The sequence below is a fragment of the Stegostoma tigrinum genome, chromosome 19 (genome assembly GCF_030684315.1).
Source record: "Stegostoma tigrinum isolate sSteTig4 chromosome 19, sSteTig4.hap1, whole genome shotgun sequence".
Lineage (NCBI taxonomy): Eukaryota > Metazoa > Chordata > Chondrichthyes > Orectolobiformes > Stegostomatidae > Stegostoma > Stegostoma tigrinum.
In genome coordinates, this window is record NC_081372.1 from 60,158,753 (window position 1) to 60,173,693 (window position 14,941).

Sequence of the window (14,941 nt, forward strand, 5' to 3'; positions counted from 1 at the left end):
TATATCTTTGTTTATTTTCTGTGTTTTGAGATGGTGCTGGGGAGTGATTGGCTTAACTAAACACTTTTTTTGCTACATGCAACAAATGCATCTGACAAGTACAGAGCAATGAATAAATGAGGGCAACATAACAGAAGTGGGCTGCCTGTTTAACTCTAAGATGAGGAATTTCTTTGGATTGTGAATCTCAGGAATTCTTTACCACAGATTGAAGTTGGGTTGTGAAGTATGTTAAAGACTGAGATTTCTAATTAATCAGGGAACTGTGCTTATGGTGAAAGGCAGGAAAGTGGAGTTGAAGATGTTCAGGTAAGCCATGAACTCATTAAACAGCAAGGCAGGTTTGATGGGCTGAATGGCCTACTTCTGCTCTCATGCCTTAGCCTGAATTGATGACCAGTGTGTTACAATCGGGATCTGGTCATGGTAGATTTAGTCTAGAACAGGATGTGAAGCAGTTGTGACTGTAAAGTCAAACTTCTGAGCTTAAGGTTAAAAAGGAAGATGAACTGTAGTTAGAACTGACCTACCTTTTGTTAACATGGAAATACATACAAAATTCCTTCAGGGATGGAGTAAAGAAGTGACAGGGATGATTTAAAGGTTTGACCAGAGGCATTGATTCTCCAAAAGCTGGAAGCGGTGCAAATGTGAGACTTAGAACATTTGAGTTTAGTGATTCCAATAGGCCCTAAGTAATAATGACAGTCACAAATGCGAGCAAAGCTCAGGAAGCCGGTGTTAAAGTGAATGAACAGTAACATTTCAGTTTCTTTCTTTTCTGGCACTAATATTATGTGCATTTTATACCTGCTGCTTGTAAATCTACTACATGTTATGGGTCATGTCCTGTCAGTGGTTGAGTGACAGCAGTTTAAGACGTGCCTCCAATTTCAAACAAATCAGTAGGAAGGTCCATGCTTCATTCTACCCAATCAAAACAGCTCAATGTTCACACCACAATTGTTTATAAATTCTCCCCCACATTCTTTGGTCCATCTTTGGTATACATTGGTAAACTAGCTTGGTTGGCAATACCTTTATTGAGTCTGTAGTCATTTTGAAGACTTGCTTGAACTGTGTAACAAAGTGTAATGTCAGCTTTATAGCCTCTCAGTTCCCACATGCCACCCACTGGCACACATCAAAGCTTTTGTTTTCTTGCCTCTGTGTATTGTTGTCAGAGACCTGATAAGCCATTGTTTTGTTCTCCAGAGTTACTGATGCTGTAAACCTGGAATCAACCAACTGGTGTGTCCATTTAATGAAGATTGACTGGGATGTCATTCCGATCAATGAGGCATTTATCTTTGAACCCATGCATTGAACTTGCTAAGCAAGCTACTAGTCTCTCCAAAGCTAATCAGAATATAAAATGGGTGCTGCTGCCTTGCACTAAGTAGCAATTTTTATAATTAACGAAGCCCATCCTTGTAACAGAACTTTGATCAGAAGAGTATGTGCTTTTATTTGAGTCTGAGTTTGTATGGTTGCATTCTTACCAGGGGAGGATATGGGACTTGAGAGAAATTAGTTTGCTTTTGGTCATTGAATGATGTGGAAATTGGTTTAAGAAATATAAATGGAAGAATTTTGAATAGGGTGTTATATATATGGGATTTGTTCAGTTTTTAATTAATTTAATGCCTTGTCCTGAACCTGCACGTAAAATCCAGAATGTTGTCAATGGGTTTCACTGTTGTCCAGTTAAAGTTTTTTAAGGTGTGACCATACAGAACTCTTGTTTATTGATCAGCTCTGCTTCAGTAACCTGGTATTTCAGATTTTGATGTTGTTTTTCTGATTTTTCTCAAAAAGTAGAGAGAGAGTAAGGCCGAAACCTGATGTTTGACTTAGTCAAATGTAACTGAACACCTTCCACAGTCTTCCTCTTCCACCAGGACCATGTAATCTCTGCTTCTAGCTTGTTTGTGTTGGTTTGGTTAGGTTATAGGATTGACATAACCAGAGGGAGCTCTCTTTTTCAGAATCTTTTTAAAATTTAATATGAATTTGTTGTGATTTGCATATGAATTGCTCAGGTCCCTTAAACCAGTCTCAGCACCTGAATTTTATTAATGTAAAACACTTACATAAAATATTTATTATACACAGCTTTCATGTTTTGGTGTTTGCGTTTTTAGCAATCCTAACAATGGTTATTTGTTCACTTGTGTGCAAGGGCACTATAGTTTCCCTAGAAGTTCACAACCTGTGCTATGCTGCATTATGAAGAATTGCCCACTGTTTGAAGGGACCCCAATTCTGTTTCACAACTTGAGGGGATGTTTTATTCTATTTATAGGTCAACTTATATCGCTTATACTCATGTATTAGAAGAAAACATGTTCGCTTATGTACAGAATAAAATATTTAATTTTTTTGTACAGAGGCTGAGTATTTGATCTGCATCATTAACCAAGTGGCATGTACAGTACCTATGTTCTTTGAAAACTGTAGATGTGTGTAACTTAGTTTTGTCTCCCTGTTCCTGCCAGTCTCCATGAATCTGAAAATTAGTGTTTCCAGGAATACATCCAGTTGCCTTCTGACAGCTTGCTCCATTGGAATCTGTTCCCATCACACTCGCAAGATGTTCTAGATGTTAATCCTTTGAAAAAATTAGAGCCAAAGAACTTTTAAGTCCAGTAGAAGACCATTCAACCCATCCTGTCCATACCAGCTCCTGAAATGGTTGCTCAGATAGAACATAGAACATTACAGCACAGTACAGGCCCTTTGGCCCTCAATGTTGTGGTGACCTGTCATACCAATCTGAAGCCCATCTAACCTACACTATTCCATGTACGTCCATATGCTTGTCCAATGACGACTTAAATGTACGTAAAGTTGGCGAATCTACAACTGCTGCAGGCAAAGCGTTCCATTCCCTTACTACTGAGTAAAGAAACCACCTCTGACATCTGTCCTATATCTTTACCCCTCAATTTAAAGCTATGCCCACTCATGCTCGCTGTCACCATCCTAGGGAAAAGGGTGGATAGGGAGAGCCTATCTAACCCTCCGATTATCTTTTATGTCTCAATTAAGTCACTTCTCAACCACCTTCTCTCTAATGAAAACAGCCTCCAGTCCCTCAGCCTTTCCTCATAAGACCTTCCCTCCATACCAGGCAACATCCTCGTAAATCTCCTCTGCACGCTTTCCAAAGTTTCCACATCCTCCTTGTAATGCAGTGACCAGAACTGTACACAATACTCCAAGTGCAGTCGCACCAGAGTTTTGTACAGCTGCAGCATAACCTCTTGGTTCCGGAACTCGATCCCTCTATTAATAAAAGCTAAAACACTATGCCTCAACAGCCCTGTCAACCTGGGTGGCAACTTTCAAGGATCTGCGTACATGGACACCGAGATCTCTCTGCTCATCTACACTACTAAGAATCTTACCATTAGCCCAGTAGTTTGCCTTCTGGTTACTCCTACCAAAGTGCATCACCTCACACTCGTCCGCATTAAACTCCATTTGCCACCTCTCAGCCCAGCTCTGCAGATTGTGTCTCTCTGTAACCTACAACATCCTTTGTCAATATCCACAACTCCACCGACCTTAGTGTCGTCTGCAAATTTACTAACCCATCCTTCTACGCCCTCATCCAGGTCATTTATAAAAATGACACAGCAGTGGACCCAACACTGACCCTTGTGGTACACCACTAGTAACTGGTCTCCAGGATGAACATTTCCCACCATCCACCACCCTCCGTCTTCTTGCAGCAAGCCAATTTCCAATCCAAACTGCTATATCTCCCACAATTCCATTCCTCCACATTTTGTACGATAGCGTACTGTGGGGAACCTTATGGAACGCCTTGCTGAAATCCACATACACCACATCAACCATTTACACTCAGCCACCTATTTGATCACCTGCTCGAAGAACTCTCAGGTTTGTGAGGCACGACCTACCCTCCACAAAACCGTGCTGACTATCCCTAATCAAATTCATCTTTTCTAAATGATTATAAATCCTATCTCTTTTATAACCTTTTCCAACACTTTACCAACAACTGAGGTAAGGCTCACTGGTCTATAATTACCAGGTTTGTCTCTATTCCCCTTCTTGAACAGGGGAACCACATTTGCTATCCTCTAGTCTTCTGGCACTATTCCTGTAGACAATGACGAGTTAAAGATCCATGCCAAAGGCTTGGTGATCTCCCTGGCTTTCCAGAGGATCCTAGGATAAATCCCATCCGGCCCAGGGGACTTATCTATTTTCACCCTCTGTGGGATTTCTAATACCTCCTTCTTGTGAACCTCAATCCCACCTAGTCTAGTAGCCTGTATCTTCGTATTCTCCTCAACAACATTGGCGTTTTCTAGAGTGAATGCTGTCAAAATATTCATTTAGTGCTTCCTCTGACTCCACACACACCTCCCCACTACTATCCTTGATTGGCCTAATCTAACTCATCATTATTTTATCCCTTAAATACCTATAGGAAACCTTAGGGTTTACCCTGATCCTATCTGCCAACATCTTCTCATGTCTCCTCCTGGCTCTACTGAGCTCTCCCTTTTTAGGTCTTTCCTGGCTACCTTGTAACCGTCAAGTGCCCTAACCTCCACACTTCTAATGTGCCCATCCCCTGCAGTTTCCTTCCCCATTCTATGCTCTCTAAATCTTGCCTAATCTCATTGTAATTGCCTTTCCCCCAGCTATAACGCTTGCCCAGTGGTATAAACCTATCCCTTTCCATCACTATAGTAAACATAACAGAATTGTGATTGCTCAATGTGCTCAACTACTTCCAAATCTAACACCTGGCTGGGCTCATTACCCAGTACCAAATCTAATGTGGCTTCGCCCCTTGTTGGCCTATCTACATACTGTGTCAGGAAGCCCTCCTGCACACACGGGACAAAAACTAATCCATCTATAGTACTCAAACTATAGTGTTCCCAGTCAATATTTGGAAAGTTGAAGTCCCCCATGACAACTACCCTGTCTCTCTCACTCCTTTCAAGAATCATCTTTGCTATCCTTTCCTCTACATATCTGGAACTATTCAGAGGCCTATAGAAAACTCCCAACAGGGTGACCTCCTTTCCTGTTTCTAACCTCAGCCCATACTACCTCAGTTGACGAGTTCCCAAACATCCTTTCTGCAACTGGAATACTGTCCTTGACCAACAATGCCACACCTCCCCCTCTTTTAACATCTTCTCTGTTCTTACTGAAACATCCAAATCCCAGAACATGCAACAACCATTCCTGTCCCTGCTTTAGCCATGTCTCCGAAGTGGCCACAACATCGAAGTCCCAGGTACCGACCCATGCTGCAAGTTCACCCACCTTATTTTGGATGCTCCTGGCATTGAAATAGACACACTTCAAACCAACTTGTGTCCCTGAAACTTTATTTCGGACCTCCCTACTCTCAACCTTTTCTATACTCTAACTACAATTTTGGTTCCCATCTCCCTGCTGAATTAGTTTAAACCCACCCAAATAGCCTTAGTGAATTTCCCCCTCCAGGATATTGGTACCCCTCTGGTTCAGGTGAAGACCATCCTGCTTGTAGAGGTCCCACCTACCCCAGAAAGAGCCCCAATTATCCGAGAATCCAAAACCATCCCTGTAGCCATGTGTTCAACTTCTCGCTCTCTCGCTGTCTCTGCCTCCCTATTCCTCGCCTCAGTAGCACATGGCACGGGCGACAAACCAGAGACAACAACTCTGTTCGTCCTAGCTCTCTGCTTCCATCCTAGCTCCCTGAATTTCTGCCGTAAATCCCCATCTCTCTTCCTACCTATGTCGTTGGTGCCTATGTGGACCATGACTTGGGGCTGCTCACCCTCCCCCCTTAAGGATCCCAAAAACACGATCAGCGACATCACGCACCCTGGCAGGCAACACACCAACCATGAGTCTCTCTCGTCCCTACAGAACCTCCTATCTGTTCCATTAACTATGGAGTCCCGAATGACTACTGCTCTGCTCCTATTCCCCCTTCCCTTCTGAGCAGTAGGGACAGACTCAGTCCCATTCTCCAGCCCTCCAGTCTCTGGCACAATCTCCATAGCTGCCTAAACTCATCACAAGACCTCCTGTGGAATCTATCTCTCAAAATCCCCCAGTCAGCACATTTCAAGTCTTAACAACTGAGTAACATTTTTCTTCTCCCTCCTAGCTCTATTACTGACAGCCTTGAAAATGTTATCCCTTTTAGTTGGCCATCTAATTCTTTTGAATCTGTTCTGTGATTACCAACGTGGGAATCATTTTCTCCTATTTGCTCTTAAAACTCTTCTCAATGTTGAGAACTTTCATGAGGTCCCCAGTTCACTTTTTCTGAAGAGAGGACCCCCTGTTCCTGCAGTCTCTCTACGTTCCTGAGCTCCCTCATCCTTGGTTAGATCTTGCTTATTCTCCTCTTCTGTAGCACCTTGATGTCCTTCCAAGACTGTGGGGCTGAGATTGTAGCCTCAGTTGAAGAATTAGTGATTTGTAAGATTTAGCCAGACGACTTTATTTCTGAATTCTTTGCTAAGGATTGTTATGAAGGGGAGGTTAAAAGTCGAATCCCGCTGGTAATCAAGCTGAAACATCAGTTCCAGTCTCTTGTTATGGTAGGAGTACAAGTTCCTATCCAATAATTAAACCTGAAACGCACAAGTTTGCTTTACCCCTTGTAATCTGCTGAGTTAAATGAAAGGAATCCATGATACTAATGTTATAAGTAACAATTTCTTCATTTAACCCAAATAGTGAACAAATTAACAGAATTACTATCAAACCAAACAATTTCTGACACCACTACCTCTACTACCACCACCCCACTGCTCCCACTTCCCCCCCCCCCCCAACCAAACTACAAATTATTCCCTAACAGAACTGAATTGTACTGATATGTTCCAGTACACACAAGTCCCACTTATATAAATCTAGGTAATAAGAAAACAACAATTTAAAACTTAGTCTCCCATAGTTCACAGAATGTGCCTTCTGGAACGCTGTGCCTTTTCCTCTCTCTCTCGCTCTCGCGCGCTCTCCCTCTCTCTCTCTAGCCTTTCTGCTGATCCTTTGAGGACCCCTTAGCTAGAAGTGCTGTGGTACCTTTTTTTGTGGTGCTTTTTTAGAGAGCTTAGTGATGTGCCAGGTATTTATTCTTCAGATGGCAGTTGGCTGTTTTGCTGACATTTTCTTTTTCTTTCCCCAAACGCTACTGTTTTTACACCCTTGCTGACCTGTTCACTTAAATCTGGTGACCAACCCTGGTGTAAATTCAGATTAGGTTAGATTCCCTACAGTGTGGAAACAGGCTCTTTGACCCAACAAGTCCACACCGCCCCTTGAACATCGGACCCAGACCCATCCCCCTATAACCCACACATCCCTGAATTTAGCATGGCCAATCCATATAGCCTGCACATCTTTGGACTGTGGGAGGAAACCCACGCAGACACAGGGAGAATGTGCAAACTCCACACAGACAGTTACCCGAGGCTGGAGTCGATCCCGGGTCCCTGGAGCTGAGGCTACAGTGCTAACCACCGAGCCACTGTGCTGCATTCAATTAGCTTTGTTTCCAAGTGCTTGGTTGAAATGAATTGGCTGATTCAAGCTAGTTGCCAAAACATCAAATTGAGCCTAAGGTTTTTAATCACCCAGCCAATTAATACATGTTTCAATTTTTAGAACTGTCTGTCATCTGCAACTGCTCACAGACCCATTTTCTGTGCAAGACTCTAAGCTTAAATCACTTTGTCTTAAGGGACTGCACGCTTTATCTCTTTTTAAACACACAAATCCTAGCTTCCTGCCTTTGAATTCATGATTACTCTACACAATTTCCAAACACCCTCTTTTAAGAAAAAAGTGAATAATAATTATTATTATTGTGGGCAGCACAGTGGCTCAGTGGTTAGCCCTGCTGCCTCACAGCACCAGGGGCCTGGGTTTGATTCAACCCTCTGGCGCCTGTCTGTGTGGAGTTTGCACATTCTCCCTGCGTCAGCGTGGGTTTCCTCCCACAGTCCAAAGATGTGCAGGCTATATGGATTGGCTGTGCTAAATTGCCTGTAGTGTTCAGGGATGTGTAGATTACGTGGGTTATAGGGAGGTGGGCCCAGGTGAAATGCGTTGAGGTTTGGTGTGGACTGGTAGGGCCAAAGGTCCTGTTTCCACACTGTAGGGATTCTATAATATTAAAGAACTTTTTAAAAAAAACTTAATGCCATTATTATGTGATACAATAGTCAGTAATCTAAAGTTAAACATTTCATACTAATTCTGCAAATACATATAACAGAATCGGATCCAATCTTATCCACACATTGCAGATTTAAAACAATAACACATCTGCATTAATGTTTTTACAACCCACAACGCTTACAATCTAAATTAAACCTGTAACAAGACTCCAACTAAGTAGTCTCATATTTTTATCTTTAGATCTTTCCAAAAAGGTGAGAAGGCTATAGCTTGTATACACAACCATCTATGAAACACTGTTTGTAACATAAACATTAAAATGTTAAGGCTAGTACCAAACTCAATTACACTTTTGATGGTGGAGTATTTGGTTGATTTTTGAGTTTCTTTGAAAAATAACCAATTGGTCTTTCAATTTTGCAGCTCCAACCCCTCCATCACTGGCATCACTTGTGACTTTAAAAGGTTTCAAGAAATTTGTGGCTCCAACTGGTGCGGTGGTTAGCACTGCTTTTAAAATCTCGAATACCACCTAGCATTGTTCTGTTCAGTGAAAATTTCATGTGCTTTAGAAAATCCATTAGCAGTGCCACCACACTTCTAAACTTTGGTACAAACATCCTGTAGAATCTGCTCAGTCCCAAAAAGTGAATCACCTCTTTCCTGGAGGATGGTCTAGGAAATTCCTCGGTGGCCTCCATCTTCACATTCCTTGGGGTCATCCTTCCATGTCTGACATTGTGTCCCAAGAATGTTACTTCTGCCTTTGTGAATTCAATATTTTAAATTTACAAGTTTTACCTCCTGTAGTCTGAGTGTTGCCAAATGCACCATGTGATCTTTCTATGAATCCTTAAAAATAATGATACTGTCTATACAATTAGTCAATCCTGCCACAACTGTTCATAAGTTTTTGAGATGTGGCTGATGTGTTCTTCATTCCAAAGGGCATTGCTATAAATTGATTATATCTCATTTGGGGTTACAAATCCAGAAGCTTATTTTGCAAGTAACCATGCAGTAAGTCCAACTTTGTGATGGAAGCGGCTTGTCCAATTTTACCTGCACAGTCTTGCAGCCTTGGAACTGGGTAGGAGTTTGTTTTGTTTACAGCATTGACCCTTATCGGGCTTCGGAACCAAGACAACTGGCGAACTCCACTTGATGATGTTGTCTTGGAGCATTGCTTCCACTTCCTTCTGTAGCTGTGAGGCTTTGAGAGGATTAAGCCTGTAGTTTTGTTTTATTGGAACAGCATTCCCTACTTCAACCTCATGCCCTATAGTCCTCCTATTGCTGCAACAAGTCCTTCAATTTAGTTATCTGTTCCTGAGACAGCACACTATCCTTTCCCGGTCTCCAAGGACTTGCATATTATTTAACTTATTTTGAGGCACATCACAACCCTTGGTCAGACCGAATCTCCCTGGGTAGTCTATAATGTGTAAATAAAGCAAACAACGTTTTATTTTTGCCTCAACATTCCCTAATGGAATTGTCTTCAGAAACCTGGTAGACACATTCATTATGTTTGACAAATGTAGGCTCCCACTTTTGGTTTTAGGGAGGGGACCTACACAATCAATTATAACCCACATAAAAGATTCTTCAAATCTGGGAATTGGCATCAAAAGCACTGGGTTTATAACTGCCTGTGGTTTTCCTACGATCTGACAGGTACAGCAAAATACAACCCCATCTTTATGTAATCCAGGCTGATAGAAATGCTTCTATCTCAGCCTGAGCCTTCCTCACCCCTAGTGAGGGGCGGCACGGTGACCCAGTGGTTAGCACAGCAGCCTCACAGCACTAGGGACCCGGGTTCGATTCCAGCCTCGGCTAACTGTCTGTGCGGAGTTTGCACATTCTCCCCGTGTCTGCGTGGGTTTCCTCCAGGTGCTCCGGTTTCCCCCCACAGTCCAAAGATGTGCAGGTTAGGTGGATTGCCCATGCTAAATTGTCCGTAGTGTCCAGGGGTGTGTGGGTTCATGGAGGGATGGGTCTGGGTGGGATGGTCCAAGGGGCGGTGTGGACTTGTTGGGCCGAAGGGCCTGTTCCCACACTGTAGGGAATCTAATCTAATCTAGATGACCTCCTACAAGTAATTAGTGTGCTACCCACAATACTTTCTGTATGCTACCGCAAACACAATCTGGTGAGCTTCCACCCATTTCTCCTCCGCCCTAACCTGCCAAGGTCTCTGTTTTCACCGTAGCATTCTATCCTTGCAATAATAACACCTGGGAATACATTCTGATTTCTTTTCCAAGTAGGCTTTATGATATAAATCTTTTATTGTCTCAGATTTTTGTTGTGACTACATTAATCTTTCAGAACTAAACACCTCTGCCTGATCCTCTATCTGCTCAGGCATTTCCTTAACTGTTTCATCAAACAAGGTGTCAGCTAATTGGACCTCAACTCCTTTATAACACTCTCTCTCCCGCGCGCGCGCTCTCTCTCTCTCTCCCCCGCTCTCTCTCTCTCTCCCCCGTGCTCTCTCTCTCTCTCTCTCTCTCTCGCTCTCTCCCATGGTTTAATTTTTTTACCTCCTCAGTTCCCTGGTTTTCCTGCTCTGGTGCAAGGGCATCTCTCCCACCTCTAATCCAGCTAGTTCATTTCCAAGAGCGAAATGGATTCCTGGAGTAGATACTCTTTTAATCACTGCCACTGTCACTTCTCCAGGCATAATTGGAATTTCCAACCTGATCTTACACCAGGGAATGCTAAACCTCTCCCTCTCCCTCTCTCACTTTATGCTGTAGATCATCAATTTCTCGGGTAACATTTCAGAAGGAGCACAAATACTTTCATCTCTTACTGTTAGACACTGGCTAGCTCCCGTATCACTCCAAATTTAAATTTTTTACCTTCTTCCCTATTCTTCGTGAGCAAGCCTTACCCACAGAGGTGAAGTCTTTGTAGAGACCAGGGAGGAGATGGCCTAGTGGTGCTATTGCTGGACTGTTAATCCAGAGACCCAGGTAATGTTCTGGGGACCTGGTTCGAATCCTGACACAGCAGATGGTGGGATTTGAATTCAATAAATGTCTGGAATTAAGAATCTAATGAATACCATAAATCCAGTGCTGATTTTCAGGAAAAACCCACCTGATTCACTAATGTCCTTCAGAGAAGGAAACTGCCAAACTTACCTGGTCTGGGCTGCATGTGACTCCAGACCCACAGCAATGTGGTTGGCTCTTAACTGCCTTCTGGGCCATAAATGCTGCCTAGCCAGAGACACCCTCATCCCTGTGAACAAATAAAGGAAAGTAAAAACTATCTCACCATCCACCCCATGACTCGGCTGTGCACTCTCCTGCAGCTCCCCAACTTCTTTTGGGTTTTCATTCACTCCCTCAACTAATCCCACTGGTTCAGCCTTTTTTACCGCACTCATTTTCCCAGCGCCTTTCTTAACCACCAGCACTCTGACTTTGTGTGTCACACTCCATTACAGTGAAAACACCTGAGGACTTTCACCTCCTTTTCCATCCTCTTGGGTTTCTTCTTTCACCTGTGGTTCTGAGTGTGACCTACTTTTTGTTTTTCATTGAAGGATCTCCCTCTTTCCCCAATTTCTATCATCAAGGAATGAAACTGCTGTCGGGAGCTAAATTTCAATCTACGCACTAATGCACATTCATCCACCATCTCAGCAGCTCTTCTTGCTGTTTGAACTTTCTGTTCCTCAACATGAGTTCTTATCATTTCTGGAAGTGAGATTTTGAACTCCTCCAGCGGAATAATCTCTCTATTTTCAATGGTCTCACCTATCTATCGAAGTTGTTGTACTTAATTCTTTCAAACTCGACATAAGCTTACCCAGGTTCCTTCTTTATATTTCTGAACCATTGTCTATTTGCTTCTGGTACCAATTTGTAAACACTCAAAATAGGCTGTTTCACTCCTTCATTGTCTCCTGACAATGCTGCAAACAGCTCTCTAGCTCTGTCTACCAACTCGGTCTGAATTAACGTACCCACACAGGGTCCGGCCAGTCCAACTGTTTAGCCAATTTCTCAAAGGAAATGAGAAAAGCTTCTACATCTTTTTCATTGAATTGGTTAAATTGACTTCCCTGACTAATGGCCAACTTCTGAAGATTGACCTGTCTTTCTTTTAGTTTTTCCTCTGCTTGTGACTGTAATTCAAACTGTCCACCTTCCTTTCATTCTCTGACTCCAGTTTTCTCATTTGCAATCTAATTTTTTCTAACTCCACCGCATTTGACTGTTTGTCTGATATACCTAAATGTTTGACCAATTCCGTTACAATTTCACCTTCCCTCCTATCCCTAGATGAACACAATTCTAGCCTGGTCGCTAATTCTAAAAGTGTCTCTCTCTTTTCTCTGTTTTCCTAAACTTTCTTGGCAAATTTGGGAAGCATCTTCAACCCCCAGAACCTCTTTGGCAATGTTAAGAGCCATTTCCCTCACTTTTAATTTAACTAATCACAAGTAATTGCAATTAAATCGATTTTTCCCTTTCTCCCGTGACCTTTATTTAAAAGACCTAGGATACTAACTCCAAAATCTGTTTAAATCTGCTGGGGACCTTTCATACCCCAAAACAGCTCAGATCAATCCAAAACCACTCAGATCCCATACACAAACTGGCCAGACCCCGGTCTTGATCTGTCCAAACCTGGCCAGACCCCGGTCTTGATCTGTCCAAACCTGGCCAGACCCCGGTCTTGATCTGTCCAAACCTGGCCAGACCCCGGTCTTGATCTGTCCAAACCTGGCCAGACCCCGGTCTTGATTTGTCCAAACCTGGCCAGACCCCGGTCTTGATTTGTCCAAACCTGGCCAGACCCCGGTCTTGATTTGTCCAAACCTGGCCAGACCCCGGTCTTGATCTGTCCAAACCTGGCCAGACCCCGGTCTTGATCTGGCCAGACCCCGGTCTTGAGCCCCCCATCTGTACCAGTGCAGGTAGAGGTTCCCTTCTACAAATGCAACACAAAGCACCCTGCTCCGGGACTTGCCCTGCTCCCCGTTCCAGGACTCAGCCTGCACTTGCCCTGCTCCCAACTCTGGGACTCGGCCTGTGCTCACTTTGCTCCTGCTCGAGGACTCGGCCCACACTCACTCTACTCTCCGCTCCGGGTCTCGGTTCATGCTCACTCTGCTGCCCGCTTGGGGACTCCGCCCCGTGCTCACTCTGCTCCCCGCTCCGGGACTCTGCCCCATGCTCACTCTGCTCCCTGCTCCGTGACTCCGCCCTGCGCTCACTCTGCTCCCCGCTCCGTGACTCCGCCCTGCGCTCACTCTGCTCCCCGCTCCGGGACTCCGCTCCAGGCACACTCTGCTTCCTGCTCCGGGACTATGGCCCGCGCTCAATCTTGTTCCCGCTCCAGGACTCGCCACGCGCCGCGCTCCCCACTCTGGGGCTCCGCCCCGCGCTCACTCTGCTCCCCGCTCCGGGACTCCGCCCCGCGCTCACTCTGCTCCCCGCTCCGGGACTCTGCCCCGCCCTCACTCTGCTCCCTGCTCCGGGACTCTGCCCCGCGCTCACTCTGCTCCCCGCTCCGGGACTCTGCCCCGCGCTCACTCTGCTCCCCGCTCCGGGACTCGACCCGCTCCCTGCTCCGGGACTCCGCCCCACGCTCAATCTGCTCCCCGCACCCCGCTCCGGGACTCCGCCCCGCGCTCACTCTGCTCCCCGCTCCGGGACTCCGCCCCGCGCTCACTCTGCTCCCCTGCTCCGGGACTCCGCCCCGCCCTCACTCTGCTCCCCGCTCCGGGACTCCGCCCCGCGCTCACTCTGCTCCCCGCTCCGGGACTCCGCCCCGCGCTCACTCTGCTCCCTGCTCCGTGCCTCCGCCCTGCGCTCACTCTGCTCCCCGCTCCGTGACTCCGCCCTGCGCTCACTCTGCTCCCCGCTCCGGGACACCGCTCCAGGCACACTCTGCTTCCTGCTCCGGGACTATGGCCCGCGCTCAATCTTGTCCCCGCTCCAGGACTCGCCACGCGCCGCGCTCCCCACTCTGGGGCTCCGCCCCGCGCTCACGCTGCTCCCCGCTCCGGGACTCCGCCCCGCGCTCACTCTGCTCCCCGCTCCGGGACTCCGCCCCGCGCTCACTCTGCTCCCCGCTCCGGGACTCCGCCCCGCGCTCACTCTGCTCCCCGCTCCGGGACTCCGCCCCGCGCTCACTCTGCTCCCCGCTCCGGGACTCCGCCCCGCGCTCACTCTGCTCCCCGCTCCGGGACTCCGCCCCGCGCTCACTCTGCTCCCCGCTCCGGGACTCCGCCCCGCGCTCACTCTGCTCCCCGCTCCGGGACTCTGCCCCGCCCTCACTCTGCTCCCTGCTCCGGGACTCTGCCCCGCGCTCACTCTGCTCCCCGCTCCGGGACTCTGCCCCGCGATCCGGGACTCTGCCCCGCGCTCACTCTGCTCCCCGCTCCGGGACTCGACCCGCTCCCTGCTCCGGGACTCCGCCCCACGCTCAATCTGCTCCCCGCTCCGGGACTCCGCCCCGCGCTCACTCTGCTCCCCGCTCCGGGACTCCGCCCCGCGCTCACTCTGCTCCCCGGCTCCGGGACTCCGCCCCGCCCTCACTCTGCTCCCCGCTCCGGGACTCCGCCCCGCCCTCACTCTGCTCCCCGCTCCGGGACTCCGCCCCGCGCTCACTCTGCTCCCCGCTCCGGGACTCCGCCCCGCGCTCACTCTGCTCCCCGCTCCGGGACTCCGCCCCGCGCTCACTCTGCTCCCCGCTCCGGGACTCCGCCCCGCCCTCACTCTGCTCCCCG

At 46.7% G+C, this 14,941-nt stretch overlaps 1 long non-coding RNA gene across 2 annotated transcripts; it reads right to left on the bottom strand.

The window, feature by feature from the left end:
• Nucleotides 1-2,400: 2,400 nt before the first annotated feature.
• LOC132210731 (uncharacterized) lies at nucleotides 2,401-13,584 on the bottom strand. 2 transcript variants are annotated; one of them, XR_009446907.1, is made up of 3 exons: nucleotides 13,460-13,584; nucleotides 11,337-11,436; nucleotides 2,401-2,611 (listed from the first exon to the last, which is right to left on the bottom strand). It is a non-coding gene; the product is annotated as an uncharacterized LOC132210731 (long non-coding RNA). The 2 variants fall into 2 exon arrangements; XR_009446908.1 differs by lacking the exon at nucleotides 2,401-2,611 and adding an exon at nucleotides 8,497-9,616.
• Nucleotides 13,585-14,941: the final 1,357 nt, after the last annotated feature.